This window comes from Trachymyrmex septentrionalis, unplaced genomic scaffold, assembly GCF_001594115.1.
Source record: "Trachymyrmex septentrionalis isolate Tsep2-gDNA-1 unplaced genomic scaffold, Tsep1.0 scaffold44, whole genome shotgun sequence".
Taxonomy (NCBI): domain Eukaryota; kingdom Metazoa; phylum Arthropoda; class Insecta; order Hymenoptera; family Formicidae; genus Trachymyrmex; species Trachymyrmex septentrionalis.
Window position 1 is genome coordinate 1,164,606 of NW_017305611.1, and position 9,833 is coordinate 1,174,438.

Here is a 9,833-nt window from a genome sequence, read left to right on the forward strand (position 1 = left end):
TAAAAGGTAACAAAAGTAATCTGGGAAATTCGGGAATTCTCTCAAAATTTGTTTACAAGATTTCAGTAAACACCCTGAGATCAACTGTCGATTTGGACATTTTCTTTTTAGCTGTCATCGCGTCGCGAAGTGACGCGCCGTTTCCTGTAATGGAACCTTCCTTTCGCCCAATTTGCGTTGTCGCGCCGAGACGCGCCGCGATGCCTGCTATATAGTGAAGCAAATTCTTCGTGAAGGCGTTTTGCACCGCACTTCTCGGTCCGTTGCACTTCGTATCTCACCGGCCAGTGGCCTGTGTCATAAAACTTGACAGGTTGACTATTAAAATGTCAATGAACTCTGATGATTTCCCGGTTCTAACGTGATTATTTATACACGTCGAGCCTTCCGCTTTGCAGCTTCTGGAAAAGTGTCTCTCGACGCCTCTCGTATCTTTGATCACGCTTTAAGATATTGAATTCCAACTGCGATGGGCGTTCCATTGATTCCGTAACGTAAGATGTTCAAGCGACACGATGAAATGTGATTAGCGTGCGCGTTAATCAGGCGTCGCGCATACCGCGATAGGTCACATCTCGCCGGTGCGTTGTGTGCTATTTTTAGAACTCGTATGTCTCGATGTAACGTTGTGGTAGGTGCCGGTAACGAATGTACATATAGCTCGTATGGAATCACGTGCATTGCCAAAGAAAAGCGAAAGCGAGGACGGCGCGCCGGTTCGCCTCTTGCAGACTGGTCGAGAGTTCCGCACGGCACGAAATCTGCTCAATCTAGAAGGACAGGGACACCTCGCACGTGTTATCATTTAATATATAAGAGGTATAATTTTTCGATTTCATTGAAGTCTAGGAATTATCCTCATCGTTTTGTAACTCGTAAATTTCGATTTTTGCATTCGTATCTTAATCACCCAGCAATTTACTTACGCTCACATCTATAATTGCTTCTGCTGAAGAATTTAACTGAAATCAACTGACGCGATGCGGCTTAATGAAGATATCTTGGAAGTCAATTTAATATTTGTTACATCATATTTGTAATTGCGATTTAATTGATTTTAATAACTCGGAAATTTGTCTCGACACAATCTGAGATTTGTTTCTTGCGGTTCAATAATTGATTTTTGAAGAGATGTCGTGTGTGTACGTATAAATTTATTATGTTAATAAATATTTAATCTTACAACAATTTTCTGGAGACTCAAGGAAACTTACGCGATTACTTGTGTGAGAAATTTGTTTAATAAATTTTTTTAATAGATTTTAATTTTTTTTTTTTTTAATTAAAATTATTCAACATGAAGGAAATTTTATATTTATTAAAATTACATATTCAATATTTTAAAATTGAATAATTGATCATCCGTTCAGTTTGTCATATAAAAAAAAAAAATAAGAATTAAATAATTCACATTTAATTTGTAACAAAAACTAAAATTTGCTATTAGTAATATCAGAGTTGCCATGGAACTGAAGATTAGGAAAATATCAGAGAATTGTTAGAGAAATTGAGAAAACAGTCAAGGAATTTAGAGAAAAGGTAGGGAATTTTACAAAATTTCTTTGGAAATCAAAATTCTTGACTTTATTAAAGAAGTTTATATATACATACATTACACTTATACGCAATTTTGAAATACTACCAACTTAACAATTAATGCAAGCAATGCCAGCACACAACATTAATGGTAATTTATATTACTACGTTAAACTGGACCTCAATAAAATATTTAACGATTCATAAAAAAAAAAAAAAAAAAAATTTCCAAATATCGTCAGACGGATTTCAAATTGAGAAAGAGATCTTGCCTGATGCTCTTTTATGATACAAAGTTTATGTAATAACTGTAAATATAAGCTTCAGTTTTTCTATCGTTATTTACGAACGCGCAACGAATGAAGATGCTGCAATTGACGTCGATTGTCCGTATCCTAGCACGCGTGATATCGATGAATCTCGGGACGCTCGTGCGACTCTCGGAACGCTGCTTCTTGTATTCGCTCATGAATATTTCTTTTCATCAGTCGCGCTGTACTGCCGTGTCGCCCCATCAGACATGCATTTATGTCGACCAGAGAGATTGTGCGCGTTTCTTTTCGAACGATCGCAAAAAGCCGAGCTGAAGGCGCGAACCGAATAACCGAGTTACGCGATCGTATAAAGACGGCTAGTGTTTGCTCCTCTGTTGGCGCCCGCCTGAATCGCAGCATAGGAGGAAGATTATATAGAAATTCCAGATGTAAATTTAAATTGTGAGAAACGATCATTTGCATCTGCAGTTCTTTACTTCTTCTTTTTTTACTCGTGGTCTCCTTTAATTTATCTCCATAATTTTTCTCATTCTTCATAGCCGGTAAAATTAGAAGATATGGTTTTTGGACGATCACCGTTCAATTTTACATTCTGCCTTTCGCGAACTGTTAGAAATGTACTTTGGCTTCTTTCGAAGAGCGTAAGAAGCGTAAGAAGGTAAATTTGACACTTGAGAGGCATGTCAGAATTTTATCGTAAAAAATATCTAGACAATTTTTATATTACTTAGGCAAATTTACATTGTTAAGCAGACGGAGTCCTGCAAAAACTGATTAGGTACAATCGAATATATACTTAATTCTCTTTTTGACGAAAAAAAGTTACGCACGGGTTTAGACGTCGACACTGTTTTCTCGATAACAGTGATACGGCTTCGATGCGTAGGATTTTCTTCGTGGGTTCGATCGAGAGGTATCGAAATAGTCCTGTGACATTTTGCCGTATCTGTCACCGTTTCCGAGATAATGGCTCTTTTATCTAGACGTACGTAACTTTTTGTCAAAGAATATAAATATGTAAGTATAAAACTGCTGTAGTCGCCTAGTCTAATCGTGAATTTTCTTCTTTTCTTTTGCGCCGCAGAGCTGGCGACGCAAGGTAAGTCGATTGCTTTACACCCCTTAAGTGACCCCCAAGCGGGTGTGTAGATGACGTTTGGGAACCAAAGTGGTTACGCAAGTGCAAAAATCTTATTGAAATTGTAAAATTGCAGCTGCATTATTTTCTTCTTTACCGACTTGCCAAGACGTTTGCTTCGTTAAACACAGATGGCTCGTACAGGTAGTTACACCTGAAGAATTGCTGGCTCCCGCACGGATGGCTGATCAGCACAGTCACGTGGGCTTAGCGAATTCCAAGCACAACAGATACTCACATTTACACATTACTCCACGTTTACACATGGAAAAATGACTTTGGTGAAGTGTCTAAAAATTTAGCTAGATATAAAAAATAATTTTGTTGGACTATTAAAATAATTATGTAGTATTCTTAAGCATAAATAAGCAAAAAGATTTAATAGTCTAGCAACTTATTATAAGTATACTGGGAAAAAAATCTGGGTTACATTACTTGAAATCCATGAATTCTAATGGACAATCAGAGAATTTTACAATTAAGCTTATTATAATTCTAGTCGAGATAATAAAATGTCCAATTATGATGATCGAAACTCTGATATAACGAGTATCTGTTGTTTCGTTCATTTTCAATCAGAAATCTTTCTCTGTATAGAAATTAAAATTAGTTATATAGAAACGTCCTACATAATTTTATGGTGCAACAAAATTATTTTTATCTGTATATCTAGTTAAATTTTTAGATACTTTAGCAAACTATTCTTTCCGGACACACACCTATATACACATAATTTTACAAGTGATAGTATTTGATTGTACGATAGCATTTGAGGAAAATTGAAACAAGATGTAATTAATCTTAAGAATAATAAAGAGGAACTAAGAATAGATATAATAAAAATGGAAAGATTCGTACTCGTGTTTGATGCAGCAAGATAACGAAAGATATAGCTCATTTTTATTTATATTTCTTTTTTTTTTAGTTAAAAGAAAAGAATTGCATCGAGCGAATGAATGAGCGCTCAGTTTCTCACTTGGTTCCCACCTCAATGCCCATAACTATTTTATTCATGAAGAATGAAAGTAAAATTCACTTACGCAGGATATGCCAAGAGGAAAGGTCAATATTCTAGAAGGTGATATTTTAAGTAAAAATGTCTATGAACGCGTGTCTTCCGAACGGTTTCCGAGATTGAATATATAAAATTACTATATGAAAGAGATATTACCTACTTTTTCTGATAATTCATTGTCCAAGACATTTTTTAAAGTTTATATAATAAAATTTTAAGAATTCCATTATTAACATCAACGTATGAACCGTTTCGAATAGGACACATGTTCATATAAACATTTTTGCTTAAAATTATCACTAAAATAGATATTATCACTTCTCCGGATATTAACCTTTTCTTCTGGGACACTCTATATACGTATCTAAAATATTCAGAAATTATTAAATTATGTTTTATTTAAAAATTCACGACAATCTTCTATTTGAGTAAAATGCCCACTATTAATTCTTTGGAAGAATTTTCTGACAAGGAAAGAAAGTAAAATTCTCTTTCTTGTTTACGAACGATATCTAGGATATTCAAATTACTCCACTTATCTATCTTATTTAAAAATTTATGCAAAGTTATTTAAGTATATTAAATGTATCTTTTTTTTATTCAAATCTATTTTAAGTATACCAGAATATATTTTCTCTTATTGATACATCCAGGTATATGATTTGAAATGGTAACAAATATTAAACTTAAGAAATATATTTGAATTAAAAATTAGGCTTTAATTCTTACAGATTCATGAAATATTTTCTATTCTTTCGTTGTGCGGAATTTTGTTTAGAGTAGTAAATATATTTCTTAATAAAATAAACGCAACGTCATGATTGATATTAGTTGCATTTATTATTAACGTTACAAAATATAATATAATATTCTTACGACTAAGAAAAATCAGGATTTATTAGATTTTCTATGGCCAATGTTCCAATGTCTTAGAATGTTTTTATCAGTGGCTGATATCGAGTTTTGTATCGTGAATATTAACAGCTCACCTTGCTAATTTTCACATGCTCGTCTATGCTGTGACCTCCAATCTGCGCAACGACACTATTCGATTCAATATCGCAATCATGTATGTATAGCTGAGAAATTTTAATGAGGGAAACTTGGTACATTTAATTTACTTGAGAAAAATATCATAATTCTTATGCAAGATCATGCACGTGGAATCGAGCGTTATAAATGATGTTTTTGTTCAGCAAAATTGCGTAGGTGGAAATCGACGATAAAACGATCATTTTAAAAAGCAACGAATCGCAATATTAAGTTCCCCGAGGATAGGTGCGTTTGCAGCCGAAGGTCTTCGTTAATCGATCGCGTAAATATCGCTTCGAGGAATCTATAAATTTACAAGTCTGTCATTCTCTCCTTCTCCGTCAGATGTAATTTTATTATAAGATGTTACCTCCTTTACTGCGCCTTGATATTATTTTCTTGTACTTTATGCATTTTATCTAATGAATATTATATTAATTATTCTTTACCTTGGAAAAAAAAAACAGAATAACAATTTAAATTCTATTTTTTGTTTAATAATAGATTTAATAAAAATTAAATATATTACATTAATTTCTTTTAATTTTTTCTTTTTTAGCAAGAATAAAATTAAGTAAAACTAAAAGAAATTAATATAATTTTTATCAAATATAATTATTAAATAAGAAGTACGATTTAAATTGTTACTCCCATCTATCTTTTTCAAAGAACAATTAATATGATTTCGAATAAGATTCTTCGGAATAAGATTGAAGTGTTCCGCTCGTTTTTGCGCTCTTTTAAATGGCTTTTTAAACGGGCACGTCGAGTGATGACGCTATTACGAATGACATCACCCGTGCGAAATCATTGAGAGTCCGTAAGTACAGGTTTCGATACGTACGTGCTGGTTACGAGAGTTTTCACTCTCTTCGCACGACGGCCGAAGGGAAAGGCGTCTCGTCCGGAATCGTTTGCGATTGGTTGCCGTTTTCGCAAAACCGGCATTCGTAGCGTGTCGTGACGGTATTCGTACTTTTTCTTTACCGATTGATCCACTCTCGATTGACACGGCCTTTAATCGCACGTTGCTTATCTTGACGCCCGACGCTGAGCGAAAGCTGGTATTCGCTGGTAATACGCAGAGACGATATTAATATATTTTATCTTTTTTCGGCCATATACGTATACATACGTACAATAGGTTTTATTTAAATTTATATACTTTGGTTTGCTTATTTATAAACCTTTTCTATCGTTATTACTGTCGGAGAGAAATTGCTCATTGTGTTTCGTCCGCTGTCACTTTCTTATTTCTTTACCATTGTACGAAAGAGATCACCGTACGTTCTAGTGTGCGATATAATGCGCCGCACGTTACAGCGGTTGGATTGTATTCCGTCTTCGCACCAAAGGCAACGAATTAGCGTACCCACCAACGGCGGAAGCCACAGCTGAGCGAATCAAGTAGCCTCGGGTGCGATGACTTCATATCCGTCTGGTGATCTCGGTATGCAGTTAGCTTAAGCTCGGCGCCACCGGCCGTACTGCAATTATAATATTTGCACCGCGAGGTAAATTTAATTAACGTAGTAAGTACATAGCCATGATTCTTAACGTGAAGATATAATTCCTCAAAAGTACCTAAATTGATAAACTAACGTAATTATTAAGTGGTTGTAGCTGTAAGAATTGACCAATCACAGTTAAATGAGGAGAATATTTGATTGTATCTGGTGAATTTTTACAATGCAAAAATTATTTGCAATTACGTTTACGCAATTGTAGAATAAGCTTTAAAGGTTAATAGGAGCTGATATATAATATAAAAGCACATTCTTCTTACTGCAAAACGAAATAGATTGGTAGCCGTTGCTACCATAATCATGAAAGCACAACTTCACTTTCTTCTTTTTTCCGCACACTAAGCTCCCTTGTTTGCTGACGTCTTTCATTTTCTCTCGGGTCTTTTTTTTCTCGAGGACTCGTTAACCGTCGGCTTGTGTTTCTCTAAGTGCTGGCACGCGTATGAATTTGCAATAAAGGCACGATTGTGTGCCATATCGATCGGGATCGTCCGTGCAATTCACCGTCTGAGAATTCTTACCCTCGTTTCCTTATTTGTTTTTAATCGTTTTGGTTAAATGTCTGATAATAATTGGACATCTACAAGCTTGACGTAAACGATGATGTAGATGATTTAGGCATCTAGTACAGACTACTTTCACGATCTATTTCATTATTCGCAATTTATGTCACGTACCTTGGATCGACGGATACAGGGTACACACCGCAGGAGTGCAGGAAAAGAATGAAAAGCCGCAAGTAGGTCGTCGCTTTTCCTTCCCGTCGTTTGTACTCCGAATGTTTTTATAGCATTCTACAGAAGGCGGCATAGCCGTAATGTATGATCAAAATTTATCACGAAATAACATCGTCGGCAAATTGCATGATAGGATCGAAGTCGCTCGTACATACATCGTTACGTTTGAAAACGCTATTAACGAGGAAGCAAATTATCATGGAAGTCATTTTTTTTTTTTACTTACGGCGATTACGACATCGATTTTCCATCATCCTATTATCTCGATCGCCCTCGAGCAGCATAAAAGGATCGCGTTACTATATAATTATCACATTCGGATCTCGACGTTACCACGTTTGGTCCACGAGAATCAAAAGCGTATCGATACTCGTTTCCATACCGATTTACGATCTGCGTTGCGTGACATTTCAGCTCGTAAAGAGCTTATTAACATGAAGACCTCGCTCGCTTATATTTCTAAATATTTATAATCAGTGCCGAACTCGGAATACACGGCCCAAATCGGATCCACGCCATTCCACAAACGAGATTGTTTGTTCGTTAGAAGTTCTACATATCGTTAATGCAGATGCAAATGATATCTCACAGCAGCAAATTCTGTTTCCGCATCTTTCTGGAATAGCTAATTTATTTATACGAAAATTAATATGTAAGTCTACTCGTATAATTTAGTTTTCTGGAATTTCTCTTTTTAAAAGATTCTGGATTTCGAAAAATGATCACTGAATTCAGTGTATTTTTATTTTTTAATATTTATGTTTTTTTTTTTATTAGTTTAAGAATGAAATTATATTAAGGATGTAATACTCGTTTTAACAAAACAAAAAGTTCGGCAGCAATTCAGAATCCGGATAAAAAATTATTTCAATAAGAAATAGACATATTTAAAAGAAATAATTAAAATGGAATGAAAAAATTTTCATTCAAACTATAAAATTGTATTTTTTTAAATATAAATATTGACTTTATTAAACTGTTTCGTATGTATAAAACATTCATTTTTTACACGGAAAGTGTAAATTGTCAATTCGAGTCACTCTTAGCAGAAACTATACATCCTTAAAACATAGAATTATATTTTATAATTATATTTTTTATCTTACTAGTTTTTCGTAACATCCCGTATATATGTACAGTATCCAATCTTGCGAATACTCTCATCTTGTTTCTCTCGTGTTCTCTTATCGTTATCATCGCGGCGCTTATCATCGCGCTCTTATCACTATCGCTCGAAACCGAAATGTTTTACCAATGACGTCACTGAAAATCCTGCATTGCTCCGCTTCCTTTTTAGGCCCGTTCGAGGAATCTCGGTCTTTACCAAGGTCGCGCATCCGATCGTGATATGACCTTAATATCGCGATATCCATACCGCCGCCGCTCACGCGTGAATTATGCGCGATACCGTTCGAGACCCTGACGAACGGAATGTCGTGGGACGCGCATTAAGATATGGGCACGTATTATATATGTAATCCCGCGCGCGCAGTCTCGCGCCGGCGAAACGCAAAATCTCTAGAAAAGGAAAAGGAGGAAGGACGCCCGACGACGTCCGATGGTGGAAGAGGAAGAAGAATCTCCTCGTGAGGTCTCCGTCGATCGTAATATCGGGCCCCACCGGCGCGCGAAGTCGATCGATCGAAGAACGCATGCGCGATCGATCGCAGCTCGTGATGTACAGCGCATCATGATGGGGGGCGCATCAATGATCCCTTCCTTTCGCTACTTTCAGGAAATATGGTGGGGAAATACACGGCACGTTGATGCCGTGAGATTTTTCGAAGTTATCGAAAATAACTGGATAAAAAGAATGAAAAAATTAAGGCTGGGTTTTTCGTTTTCTCGTCACTGTAGTTTAGACTTAATCTCATTTAACTTGATCATCGTGTAAATATTGCCGCACTGAAAGAAAAGATCGGTTGCTGCAACAATTTAGATAGTAAAATATGGCATAGCATTTTTACGTGGTTCTAATTATGATTAATCACTAAACTGATGATTTTGTAGTAGTAACCTCAAAAGCCTGGTTTTCATTTTTTTTTTCCGCTTAACTTGTAGTCAGTACTTAACCTTAATGATTATGTAAAAATTGTGTTTGTCTAGCTATAATGGTTTCGTAGTGATAACCTTAAAAAGTTATCACTACGAAACCATTATATTATAGCCAGAAAAACACAATTTTTACACACTTCAAGTTAACTACAAGTTAAAGAAAATGAATAACCAGGTTTAAAGTTACTACAAAATCATCAATTTAGCGATTAATCATAGCTAAAAAAAATCACAATATTTACATAATCATTTCACGTTAAGTGAAATTAATCGTAAACCATGAGTTAACTGGAAGATAAAAAACCGGGCTAAGTTACTCGTCGCAGAACCATCGGTTTAATGTTTGACCATGCTAGAAATGTTTTCACATTATCATCGGATTAAGTCTATAAGTTATTCAGAAAAAAAAAATCGGACTAATTTGACTTAAAGGGCAAAACAAGATCTCCTAATCGGAACAATTGAAGCTTGAAAAATGTCAAAATGACGAACGCAAGCATAAATGCAATTTTTCTGAAT

At 35.3% G+C, this 9,833-nt stretch overlaps 1 protein-coding gene across 7 annotated transcripts in view; it reads left to right on the forward strand.

Annotated features, from left to right (window-relative positions):
* Positions 1-9,833, forward strand: part of LOC108751379 (microtubule-actin cross-linking factor 1) — a 102,843-nt gene that overhangs the window by 33,605 nt on the left and 59,405 nt on the right. The gene's annotated exons all lie outside the window — the stretch shown is intronic.